The 25,416-nt window shown below is 41.8% G+C and overlaps 2 pseudogenes; both read right to left on the bottom strand.

The window, feature by feature from the left end:
- LOC132885507 (splicing factor 3B subunit 2-like) overlaps window positions 1-25,416 on the bottom strand; it is a 92,136-nt pseudogene that overhangs the window by 24,906 nt on the left and 41,814 nt on the right.
- On the bottom strand, window positions 14,142-14,296 carry LOC132896997 (U1 spliceosomal RNA; annotated as a pseudogene).

Raw genomic sequence — 25,416 nt, 5'->3', positions numbered from 1 at the left:
TATTGATGGCATGCAATATTATCATATCGCTTATCCTCCATGTATTATGCCACTCTACCCAATGGAGAATGAGCGTGTAATATTGTTATAATATTGCACGCTGTCAAGACAACATGATGTCACACATCAGAGCTCATGTGAAGATCCAATTACAAAACTTTCCTGCTGCACATGCGCACAACCATTTCTTTGTCAGCCATGAAAGAGAGAAGACGGGGTTAATTCAGTGCTCGGATTAAGCACTAAATAAATAAACTGAAACTAAAGACGTGCTGAACACCTGAGAGGCAACCAAAACTTCATTATATATTTTTTATGCATATTTACAAGAGAAAAACAGACCAACGGATATCAAAAAACTGGGAGAGAGAGCAATTGCGGAAATATTGTCAAAGTCCTACTTGGAGGTGAGGAAAAGTGACGGAGACTTTTGCAAGAGGACTTCACTCGTGGACTTCACTCAGTAAAGCCCTTTTGTTTTGAACAACTGCAATGTAACAATTAACTACGACCAAAAGTAACTGTGAACTTGAACCGTCAAGCTGTATATTGCTTATATATCAGTTGGGTTGTTGTTTAGGCTTTTTGGACTTGCACCATTTTTATTGTTACAGTAGAACTTTGACTTTGTACAATACATTGGATTGAAAGAATATTGAATTACATTCGATCAGACTCAGCACTCAATATTGGTAAGTTCCCCACCGGTTCTTAACTTTTTGTAAAATCTATAATTGTTCCATCAAATGTATATGTAGTATAATAATAATAATAATAATAATATTGGCTGGCTTTTTTCGTGGTATGTCAGATATATTCCATTCAGCTACTCATCTTCAACTCGTTCAATATCATGCTAGCTGAATGGAATATATCTGATATACCACGAAAAAGCCAGCCAGTACTATTTAAATGATAACCTCGACTTCATCTTATTATTCACCTCCCCTTCGGTGAATAATTGTTAAATAATTGAAAGAGGGTGTGTGTCCTTTCACTACATACTGTACATGTCAACCTATACGGAATGTCCGTATTTTATACAGATTTGATTCAATAAACATAGTATACGGGCGTATAAATAAAGTTATACGGATTCTTTAAAAAAAACTTCAATATTTATTTAGAGCTATAATCAATTCCCACGATGATAAAATAATGCATAACATTTACAAACGTACTGTACACCACAGACAGCCAGTAAAGAGTCTTATGAAATCGCGCGTTATCTTGTGGTAGCGGCACACTGCATTGCGAGAATCCCGCCAACCGTGAAGTTATAGACATATAAACATAGACGCCGCCTTCTGCGGAGAATCATACGTCATCCTCGCCGCCATATTGGATGTGGCAAAGTGGAGATTCTTCAACCGTCTCTGGTATAGCATCCAGACAGTAGCCGAGAATAAAGATGCCTCATTCATGTGCTGCGTTTAACTGTACCAACAGGTTTACCGTCCAAACGAGATCACATGGGATTACCTTTCACAGGGGAGACTGGAAAAATACTTTTCATTGTATTTGGTCATTATAACGTAATTTTACGAACAGATTTTTCTGACTTTGTGGCTAATATGAAGTCTCGCGCATAATAGCCGCTCGATGAAACCTGTCCCCAAACAACAAAATATTTCCTTCGTAACTACGCTGATAACACTTTGTGTTTTTGTCAAACATTGGAGCTTTGTATTCATTCTGAAGGTTTATTGTTATTAATATTGAATAAAAAGTAACTGGGTTATATCATTAATTATCATTCAAATTTTAGGTAAATTATTTTAATTTGCATCTTATACGGATTTTATAAGGGAAATACGGATTTTGGAGGTTGGTTATACAGGTTTGATTGACCAAAGGTTGACATGTATGTCACTAACAAACTAAACCTGTTAAATTCTTAGTGAGCAACCCAACACCACTGGTATGATAGTCAGCTCCTTAGCCAAGATTAGACATAAATCATATTTAGGCTCCTGAGACAACAAAACACAATGTCAAAACAAAAATTCCACACACAACTTAGTGGTCATTTCTAACAAATTTAAGTCCATAATAAATCTTTAATATTCAGTAGTTTATTTGCCATTTTCTCTGTAATAAATGTTTATGATTTGCAGTATAGTGATCAGTGATGGCTAACTGAGGCTCTGAAGTGTGTATGGAGTATAAAGGGGCATGGCAGATGAAGATTCATGACTTGAAATCTCACACGAGTGCACTAGCGATACCTACTGCTCAGAGACGTGTACAGCATGTTTCAATATCTACATCACAGCAGTGTTCTGACACGTCACATTATTATTTACATGGACTTTACACAATGTTCTGTTTGAAAATAACTTATTACACAAGTGTTTTATGTGCCTTTTATTTGGTCTCTATGCTTTTTATTCTCTCTCTGTCTCTCACACACTTTTTGTATGAATTTATGCTCCGAATAATTGTATCTGCACAATAAAAAGGTGTCCATAAACATAAAGAGGGTAATGTTTGTGTTTATTGTGTGTGTGATGGACTGTGAGTGCTCCATGCAGGATACATAGTCATATTTAGGGGAACCTTTATTGATTATGTTCTTTAAAAAAAATAAATAAATAAATAAAAGTAATTGTTTTACTGTATTTGGATTGAGGCGGTTCATTTCTTAGAAATTCCCTCCCCAGCCTCGGAGAACACCCTTTCACATGGTACTGAGGATACTGGTGAACATAAAAACTGAAGTGCCAGCTGGTAGTGGTGGGGGTAAACATGTTTTTGTGGACTCCAATATACAAGTGGATCTACAATTTTTGGAAGGTTGGCCTCGTCCAAGTAACGTTCCCCTTCTATTGTTGCATCAGCAGTGGCATTTGAGCTTCTTCTGCTCTGATTCACTGTGGGGTCCAGCAGATGGTACAAGAAAACTAAGGAAAATTTTATATAAAACACTTGAGTGGTTAAAATACTTCACATTACATTTTAAAATATCTTTAGCAGAATAATAACACAAATCAACAGAACCATTTTATACTTACTACAGCTGTTTGCATCCCAGCTGTTTCAGAGGAGGCTGGCTGCTGGATTAAGGGCTCACTCGATCTAGCAGATTCAGCAATTGTAATTCTATTGGCCCACTCTACTTTCAGTTGCTTTACTGCTTCATGCATCTTATTTTGGCGTAGGAACCCAGTGGCTTTAAACCTCGGGTCGAGCATGGTTGTCGTTGTCATCGCACTAAGTGACTCCATTGTAGACAGGTATTTGAAGCAGATACCCTTTTCTCCTCAGATAGTTCTACAGTAGCCTGATGGATTGGAGCCAGAATATGTAAAGTATCTCCAACAGCCTCATGTTCATGAGCATTAACTGGGGAGATGTTGGTCTTTAAAGATGCCAGGGCTGCTCCCACTGGTTCGGTCTCATTATAAAGGAGTTCCAGCATGTGGAAAGTGCTGTTCCAGCGTGTATCTACCTCTATTCAGAGTCTGCCTCCCCATTTGCTTCTGTACCTGGCACAGTCTCTCTTTTGCTGTAGGACTTGTCCAGAAAAACAGAGAAGATTTTTCTGGCTTTGGGATGCATGTCATTAAAGGTGGGGTACGAGATTTTGGAATAACGGTTCCTGCAAGCCATATTTTGAAAAGAAACACGCCCGCCCTCGCCATGCTCCCCCCCGCGTCTCCACCCCTCCTCCCCCTTAGAGCAGAGTGTAGAGAGCTTGGAAAAATATCTCAAACTTTCTCATTTAAACTGTGTTTTCAGCCCCAATTTTCACTCCACACACAATTTTCTCAAAAGTAGTAGCCACACTTGTCCTGATTCACACAATGTGTCTACCTACACGATAGGACTTGCAGTTTTTGAATGAGAAGCCTGAAAATGAGGAGAGCACAGCCACGCAGCTCATAGACTTCCATTATAAAACTTGCCAGAAAAGTCACTCGTTTTTAACTTGCTCTAGTGACCTCATTTTTTACACTACAGACAAAAAAATTACATCAGTGTGTTCAGGAAAGCCTTGTGGCACTCACTGTCAAAGAATTTTGTGAATATCTACTTCCGTTTTCGTGTAAATCCCCGTTGTTTGGAGGAAGCGCACTGAGAGAATCCTGTGCTTTCTGTGTGACACTGCTCGCGCTCTCTCTCTCTCTCTCACACACACACACACACAGAAGGGCCGGGCTGCTCGGGCTTCAGTCTGATTGACGTGTCAGTATCCAATCATTTTGAGGTGGTATCTCGATATGATTGGATGGCATTTTTCCTTTATTTTACACTGTAGACTGGATTAAAATATTTCGTTTTTGGGTCAAACCTTCTATTGTACTGCTTGCAACATGGGTGTGAGGAGCTTTTCAAGCAATATGGTAAAAAATACTCCTGAAAAAAATCTCATACTTCACCTTTAAGGGCTGGGACATGGTCAAATGACTTTTGCACTATTAAATTAAGTGTGTGTGATGCAAACAGAATGTCTCACAGGCAATGCCTTGGCACAAGCTTATCATATTTGGTGCAGCATCAGTGATGAGACACTTCACCTTTTCTTTTATGTCCCACTCCTCCATCAATTTTGCTTTTGCCAGAGCCATATTTTCTGCTGTGTGACGACTTGGAAAATGTTCTGCTCCAAGCAAAATTGTTCCAAGTCTGTCATTGTCATCAATGAAGTGGCAGGTTACTGGAAGGCAAGTCTCCATATTCATGGATGTCCAGATATCAGAGGTGAGGCTGACTGTCACTACATTCTGACATCTTCCTAGTAGGGAGAAGATCAGTGGGTTCCAGTATGTGCATGAGCTCCATCAAACCCACATCTTCCACCACTGACAATGGCTGGGTGTCTGGAATTATCATATTAACCAAGGCCTCATCCATCATTTGTTTTTCTGGAATCTATGACACAAAGATGATATATTTAAGTTAAACATAGTTTGATTTTGATGACACAACTGAAACAGAAAAAGATTCTTACTGTCGCTTGTGTCTGGTCTGTTGGCAGGCTGCTGATTCTCATGAAAAGCTCTATAATGCCTCAGCACTGATGATATATTCTTGTTCTACACTCGCTCCTTCTGGCACAGCAAGCACTTCACCTTAAACCATGAATATGCAATCTGAATATATTTGTGCATGATGGTGATATAATCACAATAATAATAATTTACAGTGACAAACCTCATTGGGAGGAACCATTTCAAAATGCTCCACATGGGTGAATATTTCCTCATGTGTAAGCTCCATTTTTTGAATAAAGACAAGAAAAGGGGGGGGGGGGGGGGAGTGGATATTACCACTATTACAATCAGGAGATGAATATTATTTGACAACACAATCACTACTACTTAATAATACAGATTCCAAATGTTGGAATGATATAAAAACTTTGATCAAAAAAGTTGAGAGAGAGGGAGATTCTCTCCAACCAAACAACCCACAAAGTGTCAGCTGTTTTGCTGGCTTTTATCTGGGAATGAACACTCAGGATGAAATGCTGATGCGAACCAAACAAACCGAGGCCTTGCCTGTCATCGGCCACATTGTTTTTTTTTCTAAACGATACACGCCTCAAAGTGGGGCTTCATCAACCCTTATACTCAATACGCGCTTTGGAGTGTCGGCTTCCGACGGTCCATCACTATCTGTACTCAGGCATGGTGGCCAAGTGGGAAGGTGTCGGTTTCGCAAACCGAAGATCATAGGCTCAATCCACATTCATGCCATGTAAAAAAAAAATAAAATACAAGGGAGTGAATTGGTGGCGGATGCTGACCAAGATAATGATGTGAGGGCACGCTTTATCTGGAGCCGTGCACCTGAGACGTTAGAGAACAAGTGAAACACTACTTTAACATCGTACAATTAGTAAGACAGTGCTATGAGCATTCTGAAGCAGTAACCTCACTTCAGTGGCAGCATTACCTTTATACACCTGCACCTACCTGAGTGGACTGGCTGTGCTAATAGCATTAGCACTGTTAGCTATGCAGCATAGAGGCACGAAAGAACCCGCTTATGAACAATTTACACAACTACTGTTTGGTAGACCAATTTGTGCTGGTGGTTGTGGATTCAGAGCTTTCTCCCTCACCTGTGACACTGAGCAAAACTCTGGTATCAAAGAAAAGTCAGTCACAACGCTCTTTGATATGGACAGCACAGACATTGTGCAGAAGCTCTCACTGGTGTTTAATTGTAGAATTGATACACTTGAGAAGAACATAGAGGAGCTGATAAAAGACAAGAGAATGAAGATTGAAGGACGAAAGAAAACAGTTGACTTTGCTTGAGCTGAGATCCGTGATGTGAAAGGGAAAGTGACACGTGTTGAAGAATGAACCTGCATAGTAGAGAAGAAACTACACCTGATGGAGCAATGGATAGCTGAGCTGGAGAGTTACTCACAGCATGGGAACTTGTGACTCTATGAAGTAGCCAAACACATGGATCAAAATGTACTTCAAGAGGTGATGCAGATCTGCCAGACAGTCTTACCTGAGTACCAGGCCAAGTTTCCTGAGGTTATCAACACAGTACATCGGCTCGGTCAGCCAATGGAAAGACGACTCCAAACCTCGAGCGATTATCCTCCAGTTCACCTCACACAGCTACCAGGATGCAGTCTGGAAAACAGGAAAAAAAAATCAACTCTCCTCCAAAACAACAAACTGTTTTGCTGAGGACCTGTCCCAGACTGCCAGAGAGAGAGACGATGGCAGCTCTGGCCCTTGGTGGCCAAGAGACACCAAGAAGGGAAACGGCATACTTCATTGGTGGTTGGGCCTTTGTCAACGGGACTGAACTGACTCCAGCTACCTGAGGCCTGATGAACATCTACCATGACTGTACAAGTCGCACTGACCATGATGCTTTAAATAGTTAATATACTGTTGAGTTTGTTTCTTTCATAGCATGGGTCACCACCCGGTAAGTCTGATCAGCACAAACTGCTCAGGTGAATTTATGTTGATTGAGCTGGGGGGTTTATTTTTTATTTTCTTCTTACACAAAGCCTCAGTTCAATGTCACTGACTTTGGTTAATTGTTTTGAGTGATTAATACCTGATGCAGGTTGGATTTGCAATAGAAAACTTAAGGAACTGTGGTTAATTCGTTTAACTAAGACACTTCATAAAAATTTGAATGGTGCGGCCCTTGACAGTGGGTTCCCATATTCTGTTTTCTTCTGAACTTATTCTGTTCTCATTTTATTATTGTTGTTGTTAATACGTTCTTGTCTGATATTACTCTCAATGCCAGGGAGTTAAGAAATATTGCAAAGCATAATGCAATTTTTTTTGTCTCAAAACAGCATAAAACTGACTTGTTTTATTCAAGTCACACTCAGTTTCCAGTAATGTAAGATTATGGAGGGCCCAGTGGGGTAACGATCTCTGGCTGGATCATGGACCTGAACACTCTGCTGGGGTTGACACGCTAAAAATATACTTTCTCTGGTAGTATTCTACAGACTGTGACACAGCAGGACATTTTCTTTACCAGGTTATTCGCATTGAAAGGTTTACTTTAATTGTGAATATTTTGGCTAAAACTCAAAATCTGAGAATAATAAGTTGCTTGAAGTGCAAGAGACTCACACTGAATATACTCTGAATAAGTTTCCAAACACTGGTATCGTAATCGGAGGAGACTTGAACATGATTCTGGATCACAATAATGTATTTGCTCCAAACTGAGCGAGTGTATTTAACTTGCAATTTCTGTTGTATGTTGGTTTATGGCAGTCAGAATCTTTCTTTAGTCCAATTCCTATAGAACAGGGAGGAAGTTCAGCCATTTCTAGATGTCTAAGAACAAACTCATTTATACTGATCTCAAATTGAAAGCAACTACAATTAAATTCCCTAGTCAACTATTCAAAATATCCAATCCTTGCAAAGAAACACATTCAGTTAATAACATTGGTAAATTTTCTCAGTGCTCTGTATTACAATGCATTTAATATAATCCAAGCAATATAATGTTATCTGAACAAGTATGCAGTTTACAGACTCTAAAACTAGGATATGAGCCACCTGTTCTGGTATCAAAGGTCACCTATTGTGCTGTGTTGATATTGATAAGGCTGGCTGTTGACTGGTACACAATAGCTGGTCATTGATTGCTAATGTTACACAGTCTTAGATTAAAATCAATTTACAAATAATACTGAGCATCAATTGAAATTTTATTTAAAATTGAGGAAGAAACATGTCTCCTAACCTACTTGAGCCTTATTGAAGCATTTATTAACCCTCAAATATCAGTTATATGAAAAAATATAAAAAATTCGAATTTGCCTGTATCTCTGAAACAGTTGGAGATAGGAAGCTCAAATTTTGGGGATTAACTTCTTTTAATAGTATCTCTGAGCCTTCCAAATTTCATTAAAATCTGAGATGGTCGAGCATAACCTCTGGTTGATTTGGCATGGAATGACCCTGCTGTGACGAAAACTATTTCATTCAAGCTGTTGAATATAGAAGGTTTTAAGACATGCGAAAATGCCATTCACAAGGTTACATCACATGCTACATCATTGTACTTTTGGATTTCACTGAGAACTACTCTTTCTTGGTACAGGATGCAGCGCAGGGGTACCACTGGAACAACAGCCAGTGCACCCTTCATCCATTTGCTGTTTACATGAAGAAGAGCAGAGATGATGGGACATATGAAACAACATTCATATCTACGTGTCATAAGTGACTGCCTGAAGCATGATACTGTAGCCATTCACACATTCTTAAAAGCAGTGATTCCATACATTCAACAACTCGGTCCCCAAATTTCTAAACTTGTATACTTTAGTGATGGATCAGCTGCCCAGTACAAAAACCACAAAAACTGTACAAATCTGTTGCATCACCAGGAAGACTTGGGTATGACAGCTGAATGGCACTTTTTTGCTACTCCCTATGGAAAATCACCTTGTGACAGGATAGGCGGCACCGTGAAGCGTTCTGCAGCTAGAGCCAGCTTACAGGCAGTTACTTCACAACACATACTGACACCACGAGATCTCTGTGTGGGCAGAAAAAAACAAACATCCATTTCATTTGGATTGAAAAGGGGGAAGTAACAAGCAATGGAAAAGTTCTTCAGAAGAGACTTTCAAAGTCCTCAACAATACCAGGAACAAGGGACAACCACTCATTTGTTCCTATCTCAGAGAGCCAGTTGCAGATCAGCAGAGTGTCTGGTGGACCAAGCTTCATTGTGGACATGAGTGGCACTCATCCCCAGGTTGTAGATGATGCTGTGAAAGAAGGTTACACCCTGTCAGACATGATCCCAGGAAAATATGTTGCATGTTTGTATGACCAGCAATGGTGGATTGGTAATATCTGTGCAATATCGGAGGAGGAACAGGTGGGCAAGTACAATTTATGCACCTTCATGGTCCTGCAAAGTCTTACAGTTGGCCCAGAAGAGAAGATATCTGTTGGGTTCCACTGATACACATCATAAAGATCATAGATGCACCAATCACATCAACTGGTAGACAATATGTAGTTCCGTCTGGTGTGGTGAAAGAAAATGACCAGTTATTCAAACGCTTCAAATAGACATGCTAAGTCTACATACATAGAATTAAATTTGTGTAATTGACTTTTGTGAGATTTGTAAATCATTTGTCATATTTACAAATATACTACATATATGTATAGTCAAGAGAATTTGAATTAATAATGATGTAGCATGTGATGTAACCTTGTGAATGGCATTTTCGCATGTCTTAAAACCTTCTAGATTCAACAGCTTGAATGAAATAGTTTTCTTCACAGTACCAACTTCATATTTGGTACATATATCAATTAGACCTTGCTCTTTTGACTGATCCAATTTGTTTTCTGGTAGACCTTGTCAGATTTTTGCTATAAGCATTCAAATTACAGATGCGACAAGCTTTTTTCCATTTTTAGGGGCCTGTATATGAGACAAATAATTTGTCACAGATATAACATGTTTTCCTGATAATACTATAACATCTCATATATTAAAAAGAATCAGACATCTGGTGTCATTAAAACTGGAGATACAGAGAGCCAAAAGTGCTACCATGGACAAATGTGCATTCCAGGAAGCCATATTTGGCACGCCATAAATCTGCAAATATGTCACATACAAAGCTCTCCTTCTGTGTACAGAGCTTTATTATATCAAAGAATCATGTGTGCAAATTTGAGCCATTTAGTGTGAACAGTTCAAAAGTTATTAGCCATCAAACTATGGATGTTTGATTGTAACACTTGTCTCGTCTCGATCTGCTTATCTGGGGCCGGGTTGCGGAGGCAGCAGTCTGAGCATGGAAGCTCAAACTTCCCTTTCCCCAGACACCTCGGCCGGCTCCTCGGGAAGAACACTGAGGCGTTCCCACGCCAGCCGAGAGACATAGTCCCTCCAGCGTGTCCTGGGTCTTCCCCGGGGCCTCCTCCCGGGGGGACATGCCTGGAACACCTCCCCAGGGAGGTGTTCACCAAAACCCTTATGGAGAATCAATCAAGGACTGCGACATCGCCCGGTATGGCGCAGCCGGGGCCCCACCCTGGAGCCAGGCCCGGGGTTGGGGCTCGTACGCGAGCGCTTGGTGGCCGGGCCTTTGCCCATGGGGCCCGGCCGGGCTCAGCCCGAAGCGGTGACGTGGGCCCGACCTTCTGTGGGTTCACCACCCACAGAGGTAACCGTAGGGAGCCGGTGCAGTGTGGATTGGGCGGCAGTCGAAGGCAGGGGCCTCGATGACCTGATCCCTGGACACAGCGGCTAGCTGTAACACTTGTTTTTATGCTAAATATGGGGCCACGCCCCCTTTTTGAAGGCTTAATATCTCAGAAACTAGTGGAGATGTTGGCCTAAAATTTTGCACAGCGGTTATTAGCAACAAGGACATTAAAATAAAAAAAAAAGAACAAAATCTGAGATGGTCAGTCGGGAACTTTCTCTAAAATTTGGTGATTTGGCATGGAATTACTCTCACGCGGAAATTAGAGTTTTAGTAGTTATGATCTGTACAAAATTCCTCGAAACAGTTGGAGTGACAATGTAGCTATATGGCCTAGTGTTACCTCCATAGATGTTGGAATGTACATTCTCACTGCATTTTCTCTGTTTTAATTTTTTTTAAAGGTCCCATGGCATGAAATTTTCACTTTGAGGTTTAACGTTAAAATGAGTTCCTCTGACCTTCTTAAGTCACCCCAGTGGCTAGAAATTTCATGTGTAAACCAAACTATGCCCAATATTTGAGAATGGCGCGTCAAAATGGCGCGTTGAGAAGCTCTTCCCTTGCCAACGTCAGCAAGGGAGATGATCCCCAGCCCCGGATTCCCACCCACCGTATGGATTGCCCGCTCAGTTGTAGTGAGGAGACCATAGAGGACACAACAACATGGCACCACCTAAGCAAGCGAAACATGGACGTTGTGCTGTACATGGATGTGACAACACAGAAAGGAGTCTGTTTTTACTGCCGATGGGAGAGCCCCTGAAGATGCAGTGGCTTAAGTTTATTTACTTCAATAATACGCCGTCGAGTCTACCTAAGACGGTGCATGTTTGTCGGAAGCATTTTACTGATGAATGTTTCCACAACTTGGGACAGGACCGGGCAGGTTTTGCACATCAACTGTTACTGAAGCCTGGGTCTGTGCCAAGCATCCCTGCCGCATCAGCCTCGAACACCGAACAAGTGTATAACTGGTCGTTTTGCCGTGTTTTAAAATCGGTGCCACGTTAGCCTAGCAATGGCTACATTAGCTGTGCAACTAACCGCTTCCTGCAGTTAGCCAGGTAATCTGCGCTACAAAACTAAAGAGCATGCAGCATCGCTCTGTTAAACTGAGTTTAGTCTGGAAATTGACTGTAACTTATGAGCTTATGTTTGACTATTGCTCCGCAATGCATGTCTTCTGTTGGATAAGCAATATGTTGCTGTAGTTGCTGCTTCTATCCTCTTTGGTTATGGAGTGTGTGTTCAAGCCTAGGGTATTATACGTTCGTAAACTACCACTCCGAACACTCTCACTCTGTTCTCTGTGTCACGTTGAGTTTACGAAAGGAGTCCGAGGGAGAACGGGGTTTTGTCTTAGCAGCGTGGCTACAGGTGCTGATAGCAGCGAGTACGTGTGTGCACGCAAACACTATAGTGTTGTACACACATTTTCCCACTCCCTTATTTAGACTTGTGAAGCAGTTTGTTCAACTGCTTGCGCTTCTGCTTCGGGGTCGGACTCCGGGTCAAAAGCGAAAGCTTGGACTGTTGCTTGACCTGCCATTGCTACTGTTCACACACAGCCAGCATGGCCACAGCTTGGTCAAGCACCTCCCCCCATGGCCCGCCCCCACCCTCTACCCTTCCCATTAGCAAAACGACGCACTGGGAAAAGTGCTGAAATGGGGCTTTCTCCCAGGAGGCTATATTTACGTGCCGAGGGTTCATTTCGAGAAAGGCTGCGGATATAACATCCGGAAGCCTCCACGAGCCCGTTTAAAGCATCAACAAACCACCATGCCATGGGACCTTTAAATTGTTGTTTGCTGGAAGAGAAGAGCAGGGACTATTGAGAATCGAGCGGCTGTGGTTTATTTACACTTGATATTAAAACTTGTAGCATCCTAGCAACCACCACAAAGACACTTACAAAAAGCCCAGAAATTCCTCCTTACCCTGGCATAAACGATACAGGATTTATCTTGGTGTCCTGATCACCAGATCTTTAACCCAGCCACATATAAAAAGTTGTTCTCCTCCATGCTCTTCCAGGTTTTCATCTATTTGTCCGTGTAGAACGATGTCTGCAGCACCAGGGTGTTTGAGATGTCAGGGAACTCAACGGATGGATAATTTTCCAATTCATAGGAAAAATCCTTCTTTACTAGCGAGTAAGGATCTATCCCATCGCAAAGAGCAACTTTCTGAAGGTATCCTGACTGTGTATTGGCCTCTAAACTGTGAAAATTGTCAGAGACGGTTTCACTTGCTCTTTACATGACAACAGCCAAAACAGTTTGTCTGAACACTACTTCATTCACCGGAAGTAAACTCACAAGCAAAAGTCATGTGACTGAATACAACCTATATTCTATTCCAGGTTAACCATTCGCAAAGAACGACTGAAAAATCTTCAACTCCGTGGACTGTCAGTGAGGAAATTGGCAGGATGGTGGCTGCACACTGACTGTATGGCAGGCCTCGGAGAGAGCTGTTCTCACACAGCATCGTTATTGTGGGCTTGAAGCTGGAGTGAAACAAAGGGATTCACTGACAGTGACAGATAAAAAGGCGGCCTGGGTTCTTCGTACTGCTGTGAAAAAAAGTCTCCTAGTCCCGGATCAGAGATATTTCCTTTCTAAAGAAATGCCCAAGTCAAGTTCCTCAGCCACAATCAGAAGTTCAAGACAAAGTTCTAGGGAAAGAAAAGAAAAGAAAGCAAGCACAACTTTATTCATCACACACTTGTGAAATTTCCTCTCTGCATTTAACCCATCTGGGGCAATGAACACACACACACACGAGCAATGAGCACACACACAGTGGGCAGCCATTCTACCAGCACCCGGGGAGCAGTTGGGAGTTAGGTGCCTCGCTCAAGGCTGTCCCATATTAACCTAACCGCATGTCTTTGGATTGTGGGGGAAACCAGAGCACCCAGAGGAAACCCACGCAGACACGGGGAGAACATGAAAACTCCAAACAGAAAGGCCCTTGCCGGCCGCTGGGTTCGAACCCAGAACCTTCTTGCTGTGAGGCGACCGTGCTCACCCCTACACCACCGTGCCGCCATTATGTGAAAGGGGAGAGCGCAAACGCAGTCCCCCACTACCAGAAATTCTCTCATCTCATTATCTCTAGCTGCTTTATCCTGTTCTACAGGGTCGCAGGCAAGCTGGAACCTATCCCAGCTGACTACGGGCGAAAGGCGGGGTACACCCTGGACAAGTCGCCAGGTCATCACAGGGCTGACACATAGACAACCATTCACACTCACATTCACACCTACGGTCAATTTAGAGTCACCAGTTAACCTAACCTGCATGTCTTTGGACTGTGGGGGAAACCGGAGCACCCGGAGGAAACCCACGCGGACACGGGGAGAACATGCAAACTCCGCACAGAAAGGCCCTCGCCGGCCACGGGGCTCGAACCCGGACCTTCTTGCTGTGAGGTGACAACGCTAACCACTACACCACCGTGCCGTCACCAGAAATTATGCAGTTGAGAATTCACAAAGGTCAGCACAGCCTGAGTGCAATGGCTGGGCCTCACCTTGAGCAAACCACCTTCTTGATCATGGTGTTGCCCCTGCCAGGGAGACGGTAATACTGTTTATCTTTTTCTCTGTTTGAACGATTGGAACCACAAACAGCGCAAACATGAACCATATTTAAGACAGATTAATCCTTGCTTACAGGAAAGACGATGTCTGGTTGTCCCCCAGTAGACGCCATCATGTGATGTGTGACGTCATGTGCAAGGAGTCTATAATATCAGCCAAATTCATCCAGATGACAGACAACTATGTGATCAAAATATGACCATCGAAGAAGTTTCTTATGCAATTGACCATCTGAGGCCCAATCCCAATTCTAATTTCTACCCCTACCCCTCCCCCTTCCCCTCCGCCTTCCCCTTGGCCCTTCCCCTTGAAACTGAGCTACAAGGGATAGGGCTTGAAATTCAACCCTTACGTATTGGGATAGCCCTTCAACGATCGCATACGTCATCGCATACCTCCGTCAGCGTTTACGTTAGCAAAACGCAACCAAATGCGTCATTGGCTGCGACCAGCCGCTACAGTCAGAGCCAGAAATCTCTGCTGGCAGGGTGTGATTTGTTAACTAACACCACTGAATGGGATATCTTTGGCGCTTCGTGCACCACATCCGACAGAATGAGGTGTCAGAACACTCATGTAAACAATAAAAGCGAGAATAACAGAACAAAACGTACGCAGTAAAGCAACCGAAAACAATACTCACTCCCAAAGCTTTTTAGCAGCAGCTTGGATTTCAGAAATCGCTGCTCATTCTCAGCTCGAAAGCGAATCAAGCGGCGTTTTTCCTCTGGATAACAACTTAAAACACGTAAATAATGGAGAAAATACATTTATGACAATCTTTCGCCGCGGGAACCGCCATCTTTATGAAATCCGCATGAAATCTCGCTGAAATCCGCATGGCATTGTGGGAAATCACTCAAACCCCTTCGTTCGGAGTCTGCTCCAGGAAAATCTCCGTTTGGAGGGGTACAGAAGCCCTCCGCCTTCCCCTACCCCTCCGCGTTAACTGGGATTGGGATACCCCTACCCCTTCACGTGAACGCGCAAAATGGAGGGGAAGGGCCAAGGGGTTGGTCCAAGGGGTGAAATGGGATTCGGCCTAAAGGTGAACAGATCTCCCAGTGCTGATGGTCCCTCTGCTGAATTTGAGGAGACCTTTCCAGAAGAGTTGGCCCCCTTTATAACTGAAGTCATATTAGAAAGTACTGAAGTAGACACTCTCCCCCCTTCAGTGACTCAGGGCTTGATTACTTTAATTCCCAAACCCAAAAATCATCTCATGTCTATTGATAACTGGCGACCTATTTTCATTCCTGAATAATGACAAGATTTCTGCCTCCATAAGTGCTAAACAAATTAAAAATGTATTAGATTCAGTTATTGATGAAGTTCAGTCAGGATTTTTAAGAAAAAAATACATATTTCTAATAATATCAGGTTTGTCCTTGATTTGACTGATTATTCCTTCTTCTGTCCTGATGACCGCTAGATCCTCTTTTTGGACTTCTATAAACAGGGATGTGATTGGCCAAGGACAAAAAAAAAAAAGCAGGAAAATATATAGACCCATAATGCGACACGGCAGCAGTGTGGTGTGGTATAGCGCGGCAACGACGCGGTGCAGCAACAGTGCAGCCACTACACACAGTAACCTCATTTTGACACTTTTAATGACAAGTGCAATACGCAAACATTTAGTGCCAATTTTCATCATTGGAAAACAATTATTTTGAGGGCAAACAACCTCAAACATCAAACAATAGGTGCAGATATTAGAACAGGTGATGAGCACACACACATTTTTTTCAAAATATGCACAATAACAATGTCAGTAAGTGTAGTATAAAGTCAAGAAGTGTAACAAAGTACAAAGTCAGGAAGTGTAACATGGACATACAAGTGAAAAAACACTAAACTCCCTCATCAACAGCTTTAATGTCAGGGCTGTTCACTGCAAGTCTGGCCATAAGTCCAAAGTATGCTAGAAAAGATATAATAAAATAAATTGTACAATTATGACACAATCCCCGCATATTTTAGCCAATAAACACAAACTGCAGTACACATGAACTTGGTCTATCACCAGTATACTGACATTGTTATTATGCAGCATGTATGATAATGTGCTATGCAGCCAAGATGGACTATAATAATAGTTCAAGTTTTTCATCAGCATCAACGTTGATGTTATGTTGCCTACACTGTTATGTTATTATGAACCACATTGAACATTCTGTAATTAAGCAATATAACAAGGGTGGGAGTGTGGCTGTTCCTGGATATCCTCACAGGTGTGGTTTAGCTGCAGGCATGAAGCCAGGGCTGAGAGTAATCAATGAGTATTGCTATCTTGGCAAGGCATTCCAATCATCTCTACCAACTCAACTACAGAACAGGGTATACTGTACAGCAATCCTTAAATTAAATACCGTTTTTTTTTTTTTTACTACCTTTAGATTTTTACACCATCATGACAGAGTTGCAAGTGTTAATCAGCGACCTTTTGTAATGTGTACACAGATTTTTAACATATATGCTATACATACTAGTGTTTCAAATGACAAACCACCAGTGAATTGCTATGACGTCGGCATCAAACTGTTGAGACCTCAGGTTTGAGACGATAATCTTGATAGGCTAAAACCCACCATTTAAACAAACTGATGCGAATTGTAGCAGACAGAATTTCAATCAAATTAGGACACCTCATAGTCAAAAAAATAATACCTCTACAACCAAATTCAACACTTAATTGCTTTGTTCACTTAACGCTAACATTCTAAAACCTTAGTAACATTAGGAAGCCATCTCATGCGAACGGCTTGGCAATTGCTAGGCAAACAATTTTGTTAGCTGTGGCAAATCATGTTGAATGCTGACACACGAAACTTTCCTTTCCCAAAAACAAAAAAAAGCCTTTTTCCAACTAGACAAGTAAATCATCTAAACACTTTCAAGAGGAGAAATGTTTACTCACTGATACCTGCCATTTTCATTTTTTTCAACCTCGCCTGGTAGCTACACATTGACCAACCTGGCTAGTACCATAACTGGCTAACTAAGAAACATTTGACTAACGTTAGCATTAATACCACCGTGGCAAATCTTGGACATTGAGATCAGTGAAAAACTATTAGATAATAGACATGCAAACAAATACATGAAAACAATATTAGCATGCTACGTCACACACGAGAGTAGGGTGACAGCTGCATCCATTCCAACAACAAACTGACTACTAACGTGCGTGCGTCTTACATTACTTGACTCGGGTCACAAAGGTTACTCTCGCGTTATGCATAATGCGCTTTTCTTTTTATTATTATTGGCACCGCTTAACCTAGGGTAGGTTATTATGCGCACGCGTGGCTCATTGGAGTTGCCTATGGATAATGTGGTCCTACCCTAGTAAACTAGACCCACCCGCCTAGCGGCCAAAAATATTTTTGCCTACGAGTGGGTCTAGCCTCGGACCAGATCAACAACACACCCCGGGCATCAAATCGTGCCCGCCAATCACAACGCAAGGTTTTTGTTTGGATTCTTTGGGCGGGCTTTTGCAGGAGTGACAAGGCTGCGCGATGCTGGAGAAAGCACTATTGAACAGCGCTCGTTTGACTCCGGTTTGGAACCAGTTTTAGAAGAATTAGACTTGGAGTTTTCGTTGAAACATGAGCAGGAAGAGGCTCTCCGCTCATTCCATGATCGCTGAAGCTTCACCAAAACACTCGACGCTCCAATGGTGTCCCTCTCCACATGCTGTTTGTTTACCCCATAGACATATAAACATGGACGCCGCATTGAGCTGGTGGCCCATTGCTGGGATTCGTCAGAGTGTCCGCCATATTGGATGTGGCAAATCTTCCCCGTAAACCAATGTAAGTAAATGGACTGAACTTCATAAAGCCCCTTTCTACAATAATATTTAACTCGATGCCTTTTATTCACCCATTAAGACACACACGTCTATATTTGGGAAACAAACAGGCATCAAAACAACATGTATAACTTTTAATGTGATGGTTATAAATAGTGTGCGAAATACCCTGTACACTGCAAACTAGCAACAGATACGCGATAGATAGCTCAGGTAAGCTAATCAGTCAGCATACCATAGCAAGCTACCAAAACCTGAGGCCACAACAACCAGCCTTAATATGATAAATGACTTAACCAGACTGAATATGATAAATGATGGAAATAGTGGAAAAACTGGAAATAGTGAATGAAAATAAAAATTGCCCGTTTTATTTATTGAGTCACCACACAGACCTACTCTCGTTGAATAAAGTGAGCTGAATGAGCGCCAAACTGAGTTCGGCCAGGTTCTAACGTCATACCAAAACAAAATACATCACTGATTCCTTCACATTCAGAAAGGTTAAAAACGTTCATCATAGTGTGGCACTGTATTATCTAATTCTCACTGCTTATAACTATACACCTCCCCGGTGGAGATGAGCTGGGAAACTGAAGACTGAAGGAACAGTATTGAAAAGTATTTTTCCAGTCTCACCTGTGAAAGGTAATCCCATGTGATCTCATTTGGACGGTAAACCTGTTGGTACAGTTAAACGCAGCACATGAATGAGGCATCTTTATTCTCGGCTACTGTCTAGACGCTATACCAGAGACGGTTGAAGAATCTCCACTTTGCCACATCCAATATGGCGGCGAGGATGACGTATGATTCTACGCAGAATGCGGCGTCTATGTTTATATGTCTATGGTTTACCCTCCCCCACTGCTTTCTGTCACTCTGACTACGTCACAGTCACTGTTGCGCCGACTGGTCAGAGCATTGGCCTATACGCACAGAGACAGTTTGAAAGACAACGGGTTGTTCCTACCCACACCCTTCGGAAACGTCTACGACCGAGACCAGACTAAATATTCACATTTAGTCTGGCTTGCCAGGCTAGTCCTACCCCCCCCCAAAAAAACCCACGTATTTGCATGATTGACGAGGGTCGCATTTTTATGCCTGAAAATCTGGAGGAATCACATCCTCGAACAATACTGCATGCCATCAATAAACCCGCTAGAAGGGAATAGAATACGAAAAAAAAAAGTGTCCTGTATGCATAATATTTAAATAATATTGGCTGGCATCGAGTGGTCTATCAAATATATTCCATTCAGCGAGCATGATACTGAACAAGTCAAAGACAAGTAGCTGAATGGAACATAGCTAATAGATCATGAAAAAAGCCAGCCAATATTATTATTAATGCACATTCAATGGAACAATTATAGATTTTACAAAAAGTTAAGAATGGGGGCCTTTCAGGTGTTCAGTGCAGCTTTCGCTTTCAAAATTCTCTCAAAATTTTCTGCCTTTAACGAAGCAAACCTGGCGGCCATGTTTGTTTACAAACTGTCCCAGTTGCTCACTTGTGCGGAAGTTTTACACGTAATACGCATCTTATTGCATTTTCAATTCACTGCAACAGGTTACTGCGGGCGCCGCTGGCAGAACAGAGAAATGCCGATACACTTCTCATTGAATATTCGCATCATGTTGTCTTGACAACCATGCAATGTCGTAAACCATATTCAACGTTCATTCTCCATTGGGTAGAGTGACATGATAGACGTAGGATAAGTGATACGCTAACAATATTGCATGCTATCAAATCAAATGAATGAAACCTGCTAGAAGGGAATAGAACACGTTTTTATTCCATTGAAAAAGTGTCCTGGAAGTATAATAATTCCCGATATTTCACTCCGATGAGGTCACTCCCAGTGATTTCCTGTTGACTGGATGCACGTTTGTCAACATGGTGAACTGGTTCAAAATTACGATTCTTCTGATTAACTTGAGGATTTTTTTTTTGTGTGTGGATGTATCGATATATTATAGGGTTCCCAAACTTTTCCATGCCAAGGCCCCCCAAACAGCATTAGCTTCTGGCCGGGGACCCCCTTTGCAAACCCACAGACAATGCTACAAAATATGTAAAAGAAACATCAACTTTTAGAATCTTTTCTCTTACTTTTATTCAATAGTCAATAATTGTTACATTTGTTTAGCATAAGAATATTATTAACTAACATGTTTTCAACACAAATATTTTCGCACTGAACAATAAACCGTATAACCTCCTGTAGTACCCGATTCAACTCGTTATCCATCCTTTTTGCGACCAGTGCCTCGCGATGGAGCATACAGTGTGTGGCCACTACATGCGGGGCCTTCTGCTTAATGAGTGCGGTCACTCCACTGATCTTCCCGGTCATTGCCGTGGCTCCGTCCCAACACACCCCCACACAACGGGTCCAGTCCAATCCGTTAGACTCGATGAAATCGTCCAAAACTTGAACAATGTCTTTCCCAGCAGTTAATAGTATTTCCTCCACAAATCTTTCCTGTGAAATAAATCTGATGTACACAAGCAGTTGGGCCTCATTGGATAAATCTGTGCTCTCATCCAGCTGAAGTGCGAAGTATTCGCTGGCTCTCACCTGCTCCAACAGCTGAGCAGATACGTCTTGAGCCATGTCACCAATCCGTCGGCTCACGGTGTTATCAGAGAGTGGGACAGCATTTTCGATTTTTTTTTTTGGCAGCATCCTCACCAAGCAATTCTCGGACAATGACTTTGGTGGCTGGTAAAATCAAATCTTCTCCAATTGAGTGAGGTTTTTTCGCACGAGCAATGTGGTACGAGGCTAAAAATGATGCCTTCAGGGCCCGCTCGGGGACAGTAGCTTGCTGGGTGAATGCAGCAGATTGCCTGACCAAACGCTCTTCTTTGCGTCTGAAGAAATCTACTGTTTTTTCGGCATCTGTCGGATGTTTTTGTACCAAGTGACGCTGAAGTTTCGAAGGTTTTAAGCACTCGTTTGACAGGGTCTCCAGACAGAGGACGCGTTTCGGGCAATCATGGCCATTTTTCTGTACTTAAATGTACGCTGCCTCATATTTTCGGATTTTAGTTGGCCAGGACTTCTTAGTTTTTTTCGCAGCAGTGTCCTCCACAGCAGGGCTGTTGGTTTGTTCCTTCGGTCTCTTCTTCAAAAACCTGTCCATTTTGCGCTAGCAATACGCTAGCTTGAGGAGCAAAGCAGCTTGATAAATGGCGCAAACCGCAACGTCACAGGCAATCGGAGAGATGAGCATGGCAAACAACGTTTCGATATGATGCATTATTAATAATTATTATGAGTAGTACGCTGTGTGAGCACAATCGCTATCAGGCACGTTAAAATGTAAATAACTTTTCTAGAATTTCACCAAAACTCATTGAATTTTCAGCATTGTAAGAGAACTCCCTAAAGTATTATTCAGCAAAACCCCAGAATGATAGCACAAATCTAGAATTTTTAACAGAATTTTAGTTCTTAAAATTTAACGTAATTATGGACGTCACGCGTAACATTTACACACGTGAAAAATCACTTTGAATGCTGTTTTGAAAGTTTTGATCAAATATTCTCTATAATAAAAAAAAACGCTTAAATATTATAAACAGTCTTAATCGATCAAAAAATAATTTTGATAAAGCAAGGAAATTCGCAAGAAAATTTGTTTTTTCTTTTGCTTGTTGTGCACATCACGCTACCAAAATCTAACTAACCGCTTCACGAACAGTTCCAACTTTCATGGACTTGTAGCGCGAATAAACCTTTCAAAAAAAATATAATACTTCTCACCCAGTAAATTAGAATCCTGGTGATTTATATCCTCATAGCTTCAGTAGATCTAGAGATTTAGTCGATTTAGTAAATCCCAAACGCTGTGAAACACGCCAGCCATCTATGGTGAGAAGTGCTGCTGTCGTTGAGAAACTCTCATTTCTCCCACTTCCAACTAACTCCGTAACCCATACCAAAATAACAATGTCACGCTCCTCACTTAAGGATGATTTATGCCAAGTTTCACGGAAAAATACAGCGAAATAAACTTGCTAGAAGCATTTTTCAAAATCCCAAACATTATGAAACATTTCTTGTAGGGTTTCAGGTTACAAATTTCGAGAATAGAGAAATTGCGGCGCAAAAGTTTGCCACTAAACTTGCAAAAATACTCCTTCCTAGCGAGTTTCACAACCGAACTAGGCTACGTGACAGTCCGTGACCACCCAGGAATGTTCTAGAAGGTACGCTTCTAGGCCCGTGCGATCGAGAAAGACGCCACGTGAAGGTAGTAAAGGTAGTATTTCCACTGTCTTATGACGTTTTTGCTTGTTTTAGCGCAATAAACAATGCATTATGGGTAGTCATTAAAATGCTGATTTCAAGGTTAAAATGGGTAAAAACAACTAATTTATATAGATATTGTAAAAATTGTGCCTAATAGTTATTTCAGTACATAAAATCAAAACCTGAATTTTTAATTTTCCCTATGTTACACCATTGTGCATCTATAGCATGCTACTCATCTATATTTTATAATAATGATTAAAAAACTAATTACAATATATTTATTTTAAAAAAGTATTTTTTTCTGCAATTTTTTTGTTATCGTCCCTCCAACTTTCTGAGGCCCCCCTAGCGCCCCCTGGCGGCCCCCACTTTGAAAACCACTGATAAAGAACATTACACAGAGGCACAAAGATATGAAATTTATCTTCTTGTGAATATGTTCACCACTCAAACTTCATATCTTCGTGCAACTGTATAATATCCTCTCTATATATTTTTATACATTACATATAATTTATAATAAATGTTTTAAACACACTTTGAAGCCTTGTACTCAGATGGGTAAGCTTGACAATGTCTCAAAAGCATTTCCTTGTTCAACAGCCTTCATCTCTGGATATTTCTGTCTCTCAATTCCCACAAGCACTCGACTCAATTATGTATTTACACAAACCTAAAAATATCTGGTCTCCAGCGCAGGTTTCCGAGTCCTACAGTAGGCCATATCCTGCACATCCAAGTGTTAAAAATCACCCAAATCAAGTCAGAACTGGTTGTTGATTAGATAATTCATTTAAGTAAGGGGGGAAAAAAAAAGGTTTCAAATGTGCAAGTCAGGAAATATTCCATGACGAGGACTGAACCTGTGGTCTCCAGAAACCGGAGCATTTTTCTTTCATGGAGCTGGTGGTGTTTGGATGCATTTGCCACACACTAACCTCAGGAATAGGGGCGTTGAGGCCAGGAATCTTGAGATTGGGGTAGGACGGGGGAGGACTGTATCTCTGCATCGCAATAAGCCATGGAGGAGGAACCTTATGGGAGTTCTACAGAGAGAGAGATCGTTATTCACAACATAGCTGTGTCAGAAATGGAGATCATCAGGGGAAGAAACGTATGACAAAAGTCTGCTCATGCATGCGCACGCAGTTTGAAAACAGCAGAACAAGCAGTTCTCCACATCTGCAGCACCCTCTGCTGGATAAAGTGCACCAAGTGTTGAAAAGGGTGGGTACAATGGAGAAAGGTACCATTTGTTTTTCTTCTCCGAACCAAATAACGGCACCAAAAACACAATGTTCAGTAGCGAGTTGGAGCATTTCATCTGAACAACTACACTCAGATTTAACTTAAACCCTTCACTGTCTGCTTAAAATATAAGCGGTTACCTAAAAATCAGGAAAAGCCTTGGTGTACAAAAACACACAAAGTTATTATTGTTCCATTTATTTCCCCAAACAGTGGAAATGATCACGTCCCATCACCTCCACTTATGTATAAATGTCATTTAATTTCACAGTAAAGATATTGTTCTTTCAGGATTTACTTTAAGGGGAACTGAAGTCATTTTTAAACTTGCTTTATTTCTTAATTAATGTGTTCAATTGCGTTTTCGGTTTTAGTAACCTTATATCGTGACTTGTATTGGCAACTAATTGCAATTAAATGTTATACTTATCGGCCAATTCGGTTTTTAGCCATGCTGAATTTAGTTCGTTTGGTCCACGGCAGGCGTCGCTTATCCGCGCGATCTTCACGAGACTTGTGCAAGACTTCGAAACGTGAAGCGTCAGCCAGGTGTCAGTGCCGCCGTTCAGAAAACAGTTTGCAAAATGAAGTATTGCACAAAAATGAGTTTAAATGACGATTACTGCCGACTTTTTTCAAACTTTCCTGATCGCTATCAAAACAAACAAAACTTCCGGCTTGATTGCGTCAGCATTCGAAAGAGGGCACGCGCGTCTTTTGACAACGTTGGCAGATGTCAGTCGCTTTGACTTCCGTTGTACGTTTTACTTCCGTGCTACGATGTCTCACACAGGTCTCAACCAATCTCGTTTACGCCCATCGCTTTGACATATGGACTGATATGTATTACAGAGCATATTTCAAACACTCAACTTGCTATAGCAGCGACAAAATAGTGATCAGAAATGCATTCCGATATTTAATAAAATGAGAGAAATAGAATTTTGATAAAAAAATTTTTTTTGCCTTCAGTTCTCCTTTGATATACACGGTTTGCTCTAGTTACCAGCAAATTTGACATTTGAAACAGCACAGTAATATTTCACAAATTATGAAATTGAGCTTTTTGGGACTGTGATAGGTGGTGTAGTGGTTAGCGCTGTCGCCTCACAGCAAGAAGGTCCGGGTTCGAGCCCCGTGGCCGGCGAGGGCCTTTCTGTGCGAAGTTTGCATGTTCTCCCTGTGTCCGCGTGGGTTTCCTCCGGGTGCTCCGGTTTCCCCCACAGTCCAAAGACATGCAGGTTAGGTTAACTGGTGACTCTAAATTGAGCGTAGGTGTGAATGTGAGTGTGAATGGTTGTCTGTGTCTATGTGTCAGCCCTGTGATGACCTGGCGACTTGTCCAGGGTGTACCCCGCCTTTCGCCCATAGTCAGCTGGGATAGGCTCCAGCTTGCCTGCGACCCTGTAGAACAGGATAAAGCGGCTAGAGATAATGAGATGAGACTGTGATAGTGGAGAGGCGGGGTCTCCTTCGACACCTGTGTACAAACGGTGCCTCAAGTTGTGTGATAGGCGGAGGCAATATCTACCCTGATGAAACATTAGACGCACATACATCCCAATTTGTACAGAGAATTCCAGGAACGGAAGCTGCGCATTATGATGGGTACTGAACTTCGTCCATGGTTGGCTTGTTCAGGAAATTTCCTGTCCTGAATCTAGCTAACAGTTTAGCTGCTCTAAAGTTACACAGGGCTAACTGGCAGCCAGCCACTGTGATGATCGCGCATTAATACGCTTTAATTTTAAAACGCATC

This window comes from Neoarius graeffei, chromosome 1, assembly GCF_027579695.1.
Source record: "Neoarius graeffei isolate fNeoGra1 chromosome 1, fNeoGra1.pri, whole genome shotgun sequence".
Taxonomy (NCBI): domain Eukaryota; kingdom Metazoa; phylum Chordata; class Actinopteri; order Siluriformes; family Ariidae; genus Neoarius; species Neoarius graeffei.
This window is presented reverse-complemented; position numbering and strand designations above follow the sequence as displayed.